A 13,668-nucleotide genomic window follows, 5' to 3' on the forward strand; every position below is an offset into this window, starting at 1 on the left:
AATTTAAATGTGATATTAGTATGAATTTTACCATCATCCGTATGTTGTGCAATAAAGGCGAACATGAGAGCATTTACCTCGATGCAGAACCCCTGAAATTACACCATTTGTATTTTGTAGCTCACCTGGGTGTATGTATTTCCTTCCTACCAGAGCAGCGAAAATACTGCGAAAAACTCACTCGCCTCTTTTTATTTCATTTCTTGATACACACACATTCCAGCCACACTCCACCTTCCCCTTGTTGATGGGTGAGGAAGGACTGCAAGGAAAGGAACCGGGGTTTGCCTCCACCTTTCCCTTTTTTTTTTTTTTTTTTTTTTTCTTAGCCCATGTGTTGGCTACTACACAGAACTACATGAGCAAGAAAGGATATGATGGGGATCCTTGGTCATTCATGATTCAGAAAATGCGATTGCCCTTTCTGTGTTCAAAGCAAGCTCAGATTGGGACAGCAGCACAGCTTCTCTGGGCCGACGCAACACACTTGTCTTGTACTCATTTTGAGTCTCACCCAACTTGCTCGCATCCTGGGTGCAGCTGAGCTCTGACCGCAGGGCCATGGTGAATGCTGGATGGGAATGAGGCCCAAAGGAGCCGCAGTGCGCATCTCTGTGCGTGTATCTTCCCTGCTCACACGCATGCTTCCTTCTCCAGCTGACTCTACCTGCAGAACATGAGATCAAAGATAAAATTCGTAGGGACTTCAAGCTGGCCACAGCTGAGCATTAAACTAAGCACGGGGGCCTGGGGATGTGGGCTCCTGGGCCACCACACATACCCAAGGCTTGGAAGGGAGCCTTGCAAAAAGGTGAAGCTGTCATTCAAAAGCAAATACACGGAGGGGGCTCCAACTGACTGCAAGCACATTCCCAGAGTAAGCCTTCCTACAAAAAGTTTCAAAGTGAAGGTCAGGATCCATCCCTCAAAAGTAGACACAGGAATTAAGAATCTCATGCTGCTACTGTCCACTGGGCTTTAGGAGTCAGACAGAGAACGTATAAAACCCAAAACCACTTACTTCTAGGGGAACCGTTCCTGACTTCTCAAAGACTGGCTTGCAAATGTTCTTTGGGAACCCACCTTATTTCTAATTTCTAAAGTAAAAGCCACCTGCCCCCATCAGTCTTGGGGGAACGTTTGGCTCTTTAATAAGCACAGCACAATCCGGCCTCTCACTGGGGCCCCAAAGAGGTGGACGGGGGCAACCCCAGTGCAGTGGGATGCCAGGTGGGAGACCAGCTCTGATAGGAACCGTGTAGCCTTAATCAAGTCCCTTCCAAACAGTCTCGTTTCTCTCTTCTGCAAAACAAGCCAGTTGGATTGTGATGATCCCCAAGGGCCCATCCTGAGCTAAAAATAATCCCAACCAGCAAAACTCTGTGTGACAGAGAAGGCAGAGAGAAAGAGTGACAAAGTCGCATGGAATAACTTGACAGTGAATAATAAACTGGGTCCAAATTTAGAAACCACTGGGCTGGTCCTCATCAGCTTTACGCAGGTCTTGACAATTCCCTGGTCACTTAGGGTCTGACTTCTTCCAGGCCAGGGGAGTCTGGACTGGGGCAGCGGATCACCCATGGGCACGTGGTGCCCATCCCGGCCAGCTCTTTCCTGCCTGCCCACCTGGGGCAGTGGCTTTCCTCCTGTTACTCTGTGGCCCCGTGTTGGCTAATTTGTAACACTGGGCCAGAGGGAGATCGTGAAGGACTTGGGACCTCTGTCATGTTTTAATCCCGACTAGTTTTCTCATTAACCCGTTCGTGGCCTTTGACCACCTTGAGTTTCTGGGAACATTGATGGAAACAAAGCTCTCAGATGACCATAATGTTTGGAAGAAAGTGAGGTAGGTGAACACCTGAAATCTAGCTTTGATCCTAACAAGCTGGGTGACCTCGAACAGGTCCCTTCTTCTTGTGATTTCGGGTTTTTTTTTTTTTTTCTCTCCCCAGCATCTCTTCTCTGGTGAGAAGCATCTCTCTTCTATTCTGAAATCCTAATGTTTGGGTGGGACTGACCCTTCTCCCAGTTCCGCAAGTAGGCTTGTCCTGTCCTACTCCAATTGGCATATCCCATACCTCTGGCCACAGTGATGGACCAGGGCCAAGAACAGGCCAATAGAAAGGCTTCAGGTCTCTACTAGGGCTTCTGGGTGAGAAATGTTCATTGTCTGTTCACCGGATTTGAAGACAAAAGCACGTGAGGCTTGGAGTTGTGGTAACTACCTCACCATCTTGCAACCAGGCCAGTCTGAGATAAAAAACCAACAAATATAGGAGGAAAGGCAAAACAAACAGCAAAGTAGAGACACTGGGTCTCAATGACATTTTCTGAGCCTCTAGTTCATGCTGTACCTGAAGCCAAAAATCACCCCTGGATCTGAGTCAATAAATTCTTTATTTTATTTAAAATGGTTTAAACAGAAGTTCTGGTCCTTGCAAGAATAATAATCCTAACGATGATACTTCAGACCTCTGGACCTCAGTTTCCTCCACTGCAAAATGGCTGTTCTGTGGACAGTGATTAGCGTGAGCTGGCATTATCTCTTCCAGGCATGGCCATAATTCCAGAATGGTGGCAAAGGGCGTTTTTCAAAATGCCAAGGACTGGTTGCTTCGCCCAATAAGCATCAGACATCATGGTGTCATGCACACGTGACCAGGTGACCTTTAATAAATGTGAATATATTGTTTGCATATAATCTAATTCTGTATTTCTAACTGGGGTCTCTTTTTGGAGCCTCAGATGCCATATTCAGCTGAATATGAGATAACGTCCACCCAGATGTTTCACAGTCCTCTCGACCTGGCGGGTCCCAAACTGAACGTGGATCCTCCAGCCCTCTCCTCCCCTCGCCTGTGTCCCCAGCCAAGACTCCTGGCACAGAAGCCTGAAACCTCTAAGTTGCCCTTCCTTCCTCTCCCTCTTCCTTCCGAGTCCGCCCCAGCTGTAAGCCTTGGGAAGTCTGCCTTCCAATAGCTCTCAGAGTTCCACCTTTCTCTCCAAGTCTCCTGCCACTTCTCTATTAAAACCCACCAGTATCTTGCCCAACCATTGAAGAAATTTCTAGTTGGTCTGAAGATGGCTCTCTCCTTCTGCGTTCTAGTTTCAGCTCCCTCCCCTCACATCTTTGGACCTAGAAGGGGTAACAGCTTCACTGCTACTGACACTGCATGACCATGCGATCCTTTGTGCTTCTGGTTTGTAAATAAACCTTCCTTAGATGATCCTCAGGTGAAGGTCCCATCCATTTCCCATGGGGACCCTCACTCTTCTCTATCTTCCTGAAAGCACCTCATCCCCCACGAGGATGACATCCGTGATGACTCTCTCTCTCCTTTTCCCTCCTCCTCTCTGAGTCTTCTCATCATGGGGCCTGGACAGAAGGAGGGAGGAGGACCTGAGAAGCCCACGATGGCAGGACGGGTTGTGGCTTTTGGGAAGCTCTGGGGACTTGTGGAAGAGAGCTCCGGCCCCCACCATTGGAAGCTCTCCACCAGAATGCAGGATGGGCTCCTCCTTGTCCTTTTTGGGGGGCCCTCCTCGTCCATGCAGGAGCAGTAGGAAAAATGTGTCTGGTCATCTTCTCAGAGCCAACCTTCCAGGGCAAGAAGCTCCCAAACACCACCCAGAGGTTGATATTCTCTATTTATTATTCAATGCTTTGCCTTGAATGTGTAGGAGTGGGCGGTACTCACGCAGCGTAGCATAGCGGTCAGTCCTCCCTGGAGAGAAGACAGGGGCGGGAGGCAGAACAAACACGCCCAGTCCGACCCAACTGGTCATGAATTTTCTGCATCCAGGAGAGTCCTATTTGTGCAACACGTTATCGTTTAACAAGGGCTTTCATCTCCCAGTGGCTGGCACATGGCTGAGGAATCAGTACACGTTTCGTAAATGATTGAGTGGATCTGTAGCGTCATTGTCTCCCCTTCAAAATAACCCTGTAAGGTCGGCAGAACAGAGCTGAACTTTCCCGCTTTCCAGAAAAGGAACCCGAAGTCCAGGGCGATGGGATGCGTTTCCTGAGAGCACATAGCTAGCGATGGGAGCAGTTCAGACCAGAACCTAGGTGTCCAGGCACCCCAAGCGGTTCATCTGGGGAGGATGCTGGACCACCGTCAGAGGGTGGGAAGGGCTTATAGGAGGAGCAGGGGCTTGGAAGGGGTCCTGCCTTGACAGGCATTACTATAGGACAGTTGGGAGCTGCCACGGGACGTAGATGGGTAGGCAGAAGTTCAGGCTGGGCAGCTGGGAATTGAGCAAAAGGAAAAATAAAAAGACCTTCCGGTGCCAAGACTCCAGGGAAATGTTTGTTGACTTTTTGCTTTGTATCGAGTATTTCCAACTAGGCTTTGAGCTAACGTTTTTTGCTACAAGGACTCCCTGGGGTGGGTGGGGAGTTCACGACCCCGTTGCTGTGGCTCTCCAAGCAACCGCAAGCCCACAGCAGCTCCAGGAAGATGCCTGAATTACATGGAAAGCGTCGAGGGAACTACGCAGAAAACAGAGAGCACTCCTGGGAAAGTGGACAGAACAACAAGAATTGAAAGCGCAAAACAAGACCAGCCGTGCAGGGAGGGTAGGACACAGCCGTCACCACTGTGCCTTCAGGAATGCCAGACCCGTGCCCTGTGTCCCTAGTCCTTGCAAAACTGAACTAGGAGGGGCCCGAAGGAACCAGTAGCCTTAGCACTGTGCTACATCTCTTCACCTGAATCTCTTGGCGGAATAATCCAGAAACATAGATGTGAACATATGCTCCCCTGCTCATGACCTCTCCTCACTCCCCATCACCAGTGGAAAGAAGTCTGGGCTTCTCCCCAGAGCCCAGGGGCACTACAGAATCTCTCTCTTCACCTGCAACAATGTACTTGAATCGCATTTATGTGTTTCTCTCTCCTTGGCCAACAGCCTGTTTTGCCGGAAGCTTAAGCTTCAGTGTTGCTTTCTCCAGGACTCCCCCAGCTCCACAGTGGGTCTAGCCCTTCCTCTAGAAGCTCTCACCGCCTCACCAGCCTTTTGTAAAGGCCACACCGACAACTCTGTTAGGAGCATGTGTGTCCCATCCTCAGCTGTGAACAGCAGGAAGTAGAGGTCAAATATCCACTAAGTAGCTGTTCAGTAAATAGGGAGAACTGGTCAGCTTCTTCCTAAGAACCTTCTCATTCACCAAAAAAAAAGGGGGAGGGGGAAGCACCAAGTGGAGGGATTTAAGTGAAGAGATTTTCTTAAGGACAGAAACCCGAAGACCTTATGAATCTCAATCTAGGTATGGTCAAGAATCACATTCTCTTCTTGATCATTGTGCCACTATAAATGCTTCTCCCGAAAAGAAGGGTCTTCTTGGAGGGATAGGAGAGTTTTGGAGACATCCTTCCTTAAGAATAAAAGCAGAGAATCAAAACCCATCCAAGTTCTGGATACATGTGAGCAGCTATCACACTCAGATGAGAGCGTGGATCTGTGGGTCTGACAGTAGCTTCCACCTACGGGAGAAGCTGCTCGGCCCCAGCCACTTGTCAAGATGCAAAATTTCAGGCCGCTGCTGCCAGAGCTCTGATTTTTCCAGAGAAGCCAGAAGTCCATGTGCGTGTGTGTGTGTTTAAATCTCCCCGACTTGTTTGTATTTTTTATAGCTGCTGATCAGCCCAAAAAAGCGGCACATAGGAGACCCAGAGATGCCAGTGTTTGACCTTTGCCCCAAGAAATTTGGCCTCCCATGGATGTGTTTACCTAAACCTGTTGACACCAACTCTCCAAACATGATTCACCCATAGAAAATGAGCAAGACATGAATGACTAAATGAGGACAGTGGCTTGTTCTGGCTCAGTTATTGGCACATGATAGCCCTTCAGTAAGTAAGTGGGAGAAAAAATACAAGAACAATGCATATGCCTGAACTTTGAGATTTCTACCACTAGAGGGCGAAGATCTTCTCCTCCACCACCTTCTGCTTCTCCTCCTTCTCCCTTTTTCCTGCAAATGGAAGCATCACTTTGGAGACTTTTCAGTGGGAGGATTTACCTTAGAACCAAACAGTCCTCTGAAGAAAGAACATCTTTTATTAAGATAGTTTTATGGGCATGTCTACAAGCCATGCATACTTAGCTTGAACATCCCACAGATAGCAGTAACTGTTTTCTCGTGGTCTTTGCTATCTCTCCTCCCTCCCCAGCCCAGTCAGTTCTGGACAAATAACGTCATTAGAAGGAGATGGCTTCCATGGGTGTGAGTAACATTGTGCTTAGAAACAGAGGAGGAATGCTACATGGTGGTGGCAGGGGAGGTCGGGTATTCAGAAAGTTCACAGTCTTTGGGACTCCATAGACTTTTAACCCAGTTACAATACAATGGATTGGGTACTATAGTCTTGGTGAGCAGATGAGGACCTGGCGGAGACAGAAGTGACACCATCTTGGTCGAGAAGGGTGAGATAAGTCCTTCGAGGAATATAGTTCACAGGCTGGATGGACTTTGAAGACAATGAGAAGGAATTCACCAAGGTGTAAAGGGAGGAAGAATATTCACTCATTCATCAAATATCTACTGGTTTGTTCAGCACTCCACTGGTCATTGCAGATATGGTGGGGAGCAGAAAGCTAATTTTTTGCTAATAAATTAGTTTGTAGGAAGAACTGGGGAAGAAAGAAGTTGGATGCTGTGATAGTAAGTAGGAAGCAAGACCTATGTCATAAAGGGTGGTCCAAGGAGACCTCTCCCAGAAGATGGCTTTATGGCTGCCCCTGAAGGATGAGAGGCACCAGCCACATGGTCAAGGTGGAAAGAGAAGGGGGTGTGGCAGGAGTGGGGGTTGGGGGGGGGTTGGTCCTAGCAGAGGGAATAATGAATGCTCACTGCAAAGAAGATGCAGCCACTGTGAAACCATTTGTGAAAGGTGGGAAAACTCCTGGTATATTTAAGAACTAGTAAAAACTTGCTGTTATCTTAGGATGTGCATTGCGAAAGGGAGAAGGAAAATGGTGGGAGCCAAAGCCAAAGAGAAGGGGAGCATCCAGTTTGCAAAGAACCTCAGACTTTATCTGAAAACTCAATCTTTCCCAAACAAGTGTCCTACCCATGGCCCCCTCACCAGTTCTGCCATATCCTCATTCCGTCAGAACTATCCTTTCATAGGCGGTCATTAAAATAGAAATATTTGCATTTTGTGAACTACATGCACTGCCCAAAATGAAATAAGGGGAATACCCTTGAATCCTGTAAGAGGATTTTTTTTTTTAGTTTAAATATTTTAAAGGAAAACAATAGGATTGCTGTTATTATATATAGAAAAACAGGATCGCTTGCCATTACAAGAAGGTAACCAGAAAAATAAATACAAGACCAACAACATTTTAAAAGGTCTCACACAACCTCCTGCGCTTTTCTCAGGTAGTTCACATCCTACGCTTAGGGATGTGGGGATGGAGGACATGGAGGGGATTTTATTTAGGGAACTGAGGAGTTGGGACAAGGTGATTTTAGACTGATTCAGAAATCAGTCTAAAAGCACCATTCCATTTATATCTCCTAGAAAAATGTGCTAATGATCCTGGCAGCCTCAGAGGGGATATTCCCGGACAAAACCTTCTCCCCCCAAGGGGCTTTCCAGTGGAGAGTTACAAGAAGCCCAACTTTGAAAGCCCTGGTGGAGAGCAGGCTGCCTTCAGAACTCAGAGAGAAACTTGGAAAGGACGACCTGCACACAGGAATCCCCGTGTTTAGCAGCATTTCCTCCAGCTCGAGGAGGATTGCTTCAGCTACTTGGCAGCTGATAAGTATAGACATTTGAATAAAGCTCCTGAAAATGAGGAACTGGCTCAGAAGGCTTGACTAGGGACAGCCACGGTACAAAGCCGAATGGACTCTTTTGTTTTTCTTACACACGCCCATCTGGCAGTTCAGAGGGAGACACACATAAGCACCCATCTCCTGGAGCGGTGTAAGCCTTTCATTTTGCCATTTGACACATATTTATGAAGCACCTATTTAAAAAAAAAAAAAAAGTCACGTGTCCTATGGAAATCAAAAGTGCTTTGCAGGGTTACAAATTCAAAAGCCTGACGGGGGCCAGGAGAGAAATGTTAATGAAAGAAGGGGCCCGTGTAAGACAATAGGGAGTGGTGAGGACTGTGGTGAACTGGGTAACACCATCCCCATTTGCAAGGGGCAACGCAGTCAGGCTCCAGATGTCTCAACCAAAAAATCTTTATACAATGGTCATCATATTTAGGGGGAAAGTTGGGCATGAAAGGAACACCTTTTGAATTTTAAAAGCTGGCCAATGAATCAAACAAAGTTGTAAATACTCTGAAGGCCAAGTAAAACTTATCTATGGGTGGGATACAATGCAAGGGCTCCAGAGAACGACCTCTGAGTGTCACCGAGTCTCTGCCTTCTGGGGCTTGTGTGTTGGGAGATATGACAGGTTCATAAATAACTCGGATGCAGAACATGGTGGCAAGTATTGCATGAGCAAGGCAAAGTGCTAGAAGAATTCAGAGGAGGGAGAAATAACCAAGTATTGAAGCCCTAAGTGGGGAGTAGGGGTTTCTCACAAAGCTGTTTCTGGCTGCGTATCAAGGAAGCCACTAAACTCAATGACAAAAGGCAGGAAGAGGTGCCCATTGAGCCCAAGAGCCTGGTCAGTGAGGTAAGTAATGAAGTCAGAACTGAGCGTCAGAATGTCCCAGGAAGCATTTTCAAGATGCCCGTGACTAGTGCTTATGCAAGACACCTGAAATGGGAATTGCTTGGGTTATGAATTGATGCATTCACAATTTTATTTTATTTCATTTATTTATTTATTTATTTATTTATTTGCATTCAAAATTTTTAAATGTCTCTTTGGTAAATCCTCATTAAGGTCCCTCTTTAAGAATCTCTGCTCAAAGGAGGTGCCCCCCAAATGCTCACTAAAATAACAAATATAACTCTTTTGTCCTTCTTATCCTCCCCAATTCTAACAACCTAGGATTTGTAGGCTGCCAGGTTTCCATCTTGCTTTAATCTAGCCCGGAGTATACTGGGAATGTCTAGTCTGGGACAGCGCCGGGGGTGGGGGGGGCAGCCTAAAGGGTGTGCCAAGGCCAGCCAGATGGGCCTTGTTTAGGCACTGAATTAGCCCACAGAAAGCATCTTCTTATTCTTGGTCCATTTGGAGCAAGGGCCATTTTGCTATTCACACAAAGGCACTCTATCCTAGCGGAGCCTGCCGACTGTATAGGGTAATAAAGATTCCCAAGCCATCTTTCTCTCAACGTTATCTAATAACAAATCCCATAACACTTACATTGGTACAGATTACACAGAAAATGTAGCCCGAGGTGTATACTGAGTATGCTTAGAATGGAGGACTGGGATTTGTATTCAACACACGGCTCTAAACCCAGGCAGTTCCCCTACATTTTTCCAACTTAGAACTCAAAGTTCTATCAGAATCTTTCCATCGATGCCTTCAATTTCAGCTTCTTTCAGGCATATCTGGGCTCCGTTTTCACATCAAAGAAACCCAGCAAGTAGTCCTTGTTGTTTCTCTATTTTTGTTGCCACATGAGCGATTTTTCTGGGCTCCGTCCGAATCCGCTGCCCCTCTCACCACCAGCCATCCCTCCTGAGGGGCTGCTTATCTAAACACCAGTCTACCCTGAAAAGCCTTGTTTCACACTGTGCACGTTCCCGGAGTGGATGTACAAAGAATGTGGTGTTCTTTGGTTGCTCGCCTCACATACATTTCAAAGTCAAGGCTGTCTTTAACGGGGGTGTGTGTGGGGGGGTGCCTCCTCGGAGGGCTCCTCCCCTTCGGAGCTGTGGCTGTCCCTTCTCTCCCAGTTCCCGCTAGAACTGCGAGTTGGACGTGACTTCTAAACCGAGAAGTGAAAAAGACTGTGAAAGCTCATGGCTCCAGAAAGCTCCAGCGGCGGTCATTAAAATAGAAATATTTGCATTTTGTGAACTCCATGTGCTGCCCAAAATGAAACAAGGGGAATACCCTTGAATCCTGTAAGAGGAAGCGATCCAGGAAACTTCTGAAACAGCAGTCAGTAGGGCGGAGACTGCTCATTCAGCTCAATTGTGCCTATACGCTTGACAAGGGGCGATCATGAGCTTTTTTTTTTTTTTTTAGTGTGTAAATGAGTTATTTTTAATTTTTTTAAAAATTCAGCATAACAGTATTCATTGTTCTTGCACCACACCCAGTGCTCCATGCAATCCGTGCCCTCTCTAATACCCACCACCTGGTTCCCCCAACCTCCCACCCCCCACCCCTTCTAACCCCTCAGATTGTTTTTCAGAGTTCATAGTCTCTCATGGTTCACCTCCCATTCATGAGCCTTTTAAACAACGCTGCTTCGTGCTGTGTGCATTTCTGTAGCTTAGAGACGGTTACCCCCACTGCCTCATTTTATTTTCATAGAAGTCTTGAATGGTGGGCAGGGCAGGATAACCACCATCATTTTACAAAGAAACTGGGGCCCAGAGAAAAGACTGTAGGAGATAAGCAACGTGGCTGGCCAGCGTCCCTTTACCCTTCTCCTCATTCTCCTGTAGGGACCCCCTCCCCTGTTCTGGGTCCACGTGCTCGGCAGGATCGGAGCGTGCCCTCCGTCACTCCCAGGATGGGGCATGTGAATCAGAACATCAGATTCTTTGGGTCTCACCAATTCCTTCAGGGATGGGCCTAGAGACTTGATTCGAGTTAATGACGTGCAAGAAAACTTTGGTTGTGCTGGAAAGATGTGTCTACTTACCTTCGTACTATCCCATGAGACTCACCAGAGGGAGAGAGACTTGGTCCAGGGCAAATGATTGGCTTTCCCATAGCAATTACATTTTTTTCTCTTCCTCCTCCTCCCCCTACCCCTCCCCCTTCTCCTTTGTTTTAACTTGTGCTGGGCTTATTGCTACCTGCCACTAAATTTCAAAAATGCATATGGTGTCCATTTTCCCATAACTTCGCTTTGCTTGTGCATCCCAGAGCACTCCAGCCCCCCATTCAGCCTCACCCTTCTGCATTCACGTGTGTTGTTACCTGGCAACTTCTCTCCATATTCAGGAAGAGAAGTGAGAGAGAAAATGTAGCCAACTCCTCTTTATGCAGTCTAAAAATGTCTGGCTACCGACCAACCCGTGGATTGCATACCCTTGGCTCAAGTGCACCCTTCCTTCCCGATCCACCCCACAGTGGCCAGAGGGTGGGGACGGGGAAGGGCCACGGGTGATAAGGCACAGGACATGGCCACTTACGTGGCAAGGGCTTAGAAAAAGCAGTCCCCCTAGAAAATCAACCTTTGCACAGAACTCTCAGTAGAATTCGGAATTCTCAGTAGAATCTCAAAGATCTACAGATTCTTGGGCATTCTATGACAATGTTGGAATGTTTCATTGGAATTTATGATCATGCAAACATTTTTAATACTTGGGTCACAAGCATACGACCTGATGACATTTCAGTGTCTGTCTTTGTTGTGTTTATAAGCAGATTGATCCCAAGAAAAGCCACTCAGCTATCATGGCAAGTGAAACCAAAAAAAAAAAAAAAAAATAGAGACAGTCTTAATAAGGGCTGTGTTCACATCGAGTGAAAGCCAAATGACATCACAGAACCTCATGCAACTCAAGTTTTGCAACAATGCAAACAGAAAATCTGTGCAGAGGAATCTGAGGCTGAAGGGAGAACAGGAGATTCAAACTCCAAGGGACCTTGTCAGAGTAGGTATGAGCAGAGAATTCTTTTTGGCTAGAGAGAATCATCCATCATGCTTAATTAATTCGGTCCATTTAAATTGCAGTAGGTGTTTTGTAATTTTATTTGTATTTAATTTATGGCTTTGTTTTTGCTGTTTTAGTTGTATGCAAGCTAGAAAGTAAGCAATTTTTTCCTCCTTTTATGTTTGTGCAAGTGCAGATAACATTATCCCAAAAGACGCAAGTCAGCATGGGGAACCATGAGAAATTTTTGTTTCCTTTAAAGGAGTGAGTCAGCTTGAAAAGCTTCTCCCAGAACTACCTGCCTGCTCCTGGCTCCTTCTTGTGGTTTAGCCCTGCAATACCCTTTTCTTTCTTTCTGCAATACCCTTTCTGTCTCTGGTCTTTCCACCACCTGATGTATCCAATACAGACTTTCCTTACATACTTTCATCATCACATCGTCCTGGACTCCAGAACTTCCAGTAGCTCCCACCTTGGTATCAAACATAAGTCCAAAACATCTCTCCCGAACATTCAAGTCCTGGGCCTGGGCCGTCATAGCTTCTCATCATAGCTGTCTTCTAGTCACTTGGATCCTCTTCTTTTGTCCCAAACATATCCCTCGGCCTCTCTCCCGTCTTTGCTGGTGTTCTTGACCTGATCTCTGAGTTGTTCCTTCTCCTATCAATTCTTCCCAACTACTGCAAGTTCTATTTTCATTGCCAAGTTTTCTATGAAATCAGACAATGGTTCCAGCTCCCAGCAATCCCAGTTCCAGCCCTACTCTTACCTAATGGCCGTTCTCTACCTTTCCCTGCCTGATAGTCTTCAAGGTGTGGGCTTTCTGCTAGTGATATCTACTGCAACCTCCTAAAAAGCCTCAGAATTTCCTTTTATGTATTTTATCAAGGAGTAGGGTAAGCAGTGATGCCTTGCCTTTTGCCCTTATTGTCCAGATGAAGAGAGCTCCTGAAGGTGCAGGTAACCCAGAAGGAGAATAACATATGTTCTATAGTGGGTACATATGTATATTTGTTAAAATATCATAACCACTAAAAATGAAATAAACTGTCTTACAAAACCAAATGTTTAATAAAATAAATTTTTGTTTCTCTTGGCTATTAACTATTATCAATCTCTACTAAAATAAATCATTTCATTCTTTGCATCTATGTTGTTTAATAAGACTTCCCATTAATCTTCAAAACTATCACCTTAGAGTCAAAAGTTCTTCCTTGGGCATACATATACCTGGTACCTTAATGATCTAAACCAGTGCGTTGTGAGACTAACTCCCTCCCCTTCCTCTTTCCCTCCCTTTCTTCCTTCCTTATCTCCTTCCTTCCTGCCTTTTTTTCCCTCCTACCTGCCACACAAATGTTTCCTGAACAACTGCTATGTTCCAGTCTGTGCTGGGTGCTGAGGACACAGCAGCAAGCATGCCAGATGTTGTCCCTCTCCTGATGAGCTCTTTGTCAAAGAAGCACCTCTGTTGGGGCACCTACCTACTTTCTCTGGACCCATCAAAGCCCCAGTTCCTAGGATCTTCAGCTTACCTAAGTAAAAAACTGTTAAGAGAGAAGAAAAAAGGTAATGTCTTCCGTCTACCAACTCATAGTGATTTTTGCTCCTTTGTTCTTAGCCTTCAAAATGTGAAAGAATTTTGAGTCAGTTTTATCTATATCTATATATATCTATAAGGGGGGGCTGTACCCTGAAAAATGTGCAATGGGTTCCAGTTGAATGGAAGCATTGTAAGAAACCAGATTTGAATTACGTGGTTCTGGTGGACCCACTAGTCACAGTAGACCTTGCGCCTGCTCCAGCGTCAGCACCGAGGGTAGCCCGGGGCCCTACTACACATGATGTCTTGTCTGCTGACCACAGTGATCGTTTTGCAGGTGTGCATGTAACCTCAGCAGGCGCAGAACAAGTCCTTCTGGGATTTTCTGCTTTGGAACAGATGAGAGTTTACC

Source organism: Mustela putorius, unplaced genomic scaffold, assembly GCF_011764305.1.
Source record: "Mustela putorius furo isolate JIRA1106 unplaced genomic scaffold, ASM1176430v1.1 tig00000407_pilon_pilon_pilon, whole genome shotgun sequence".
NCBI classification, from domain to species: domain Eukaryota; kingdom Metazoa; phylum Chordata; class Mammalia; order Carnivora; family Mustelidae; genus Mustela; species Mustela putorius.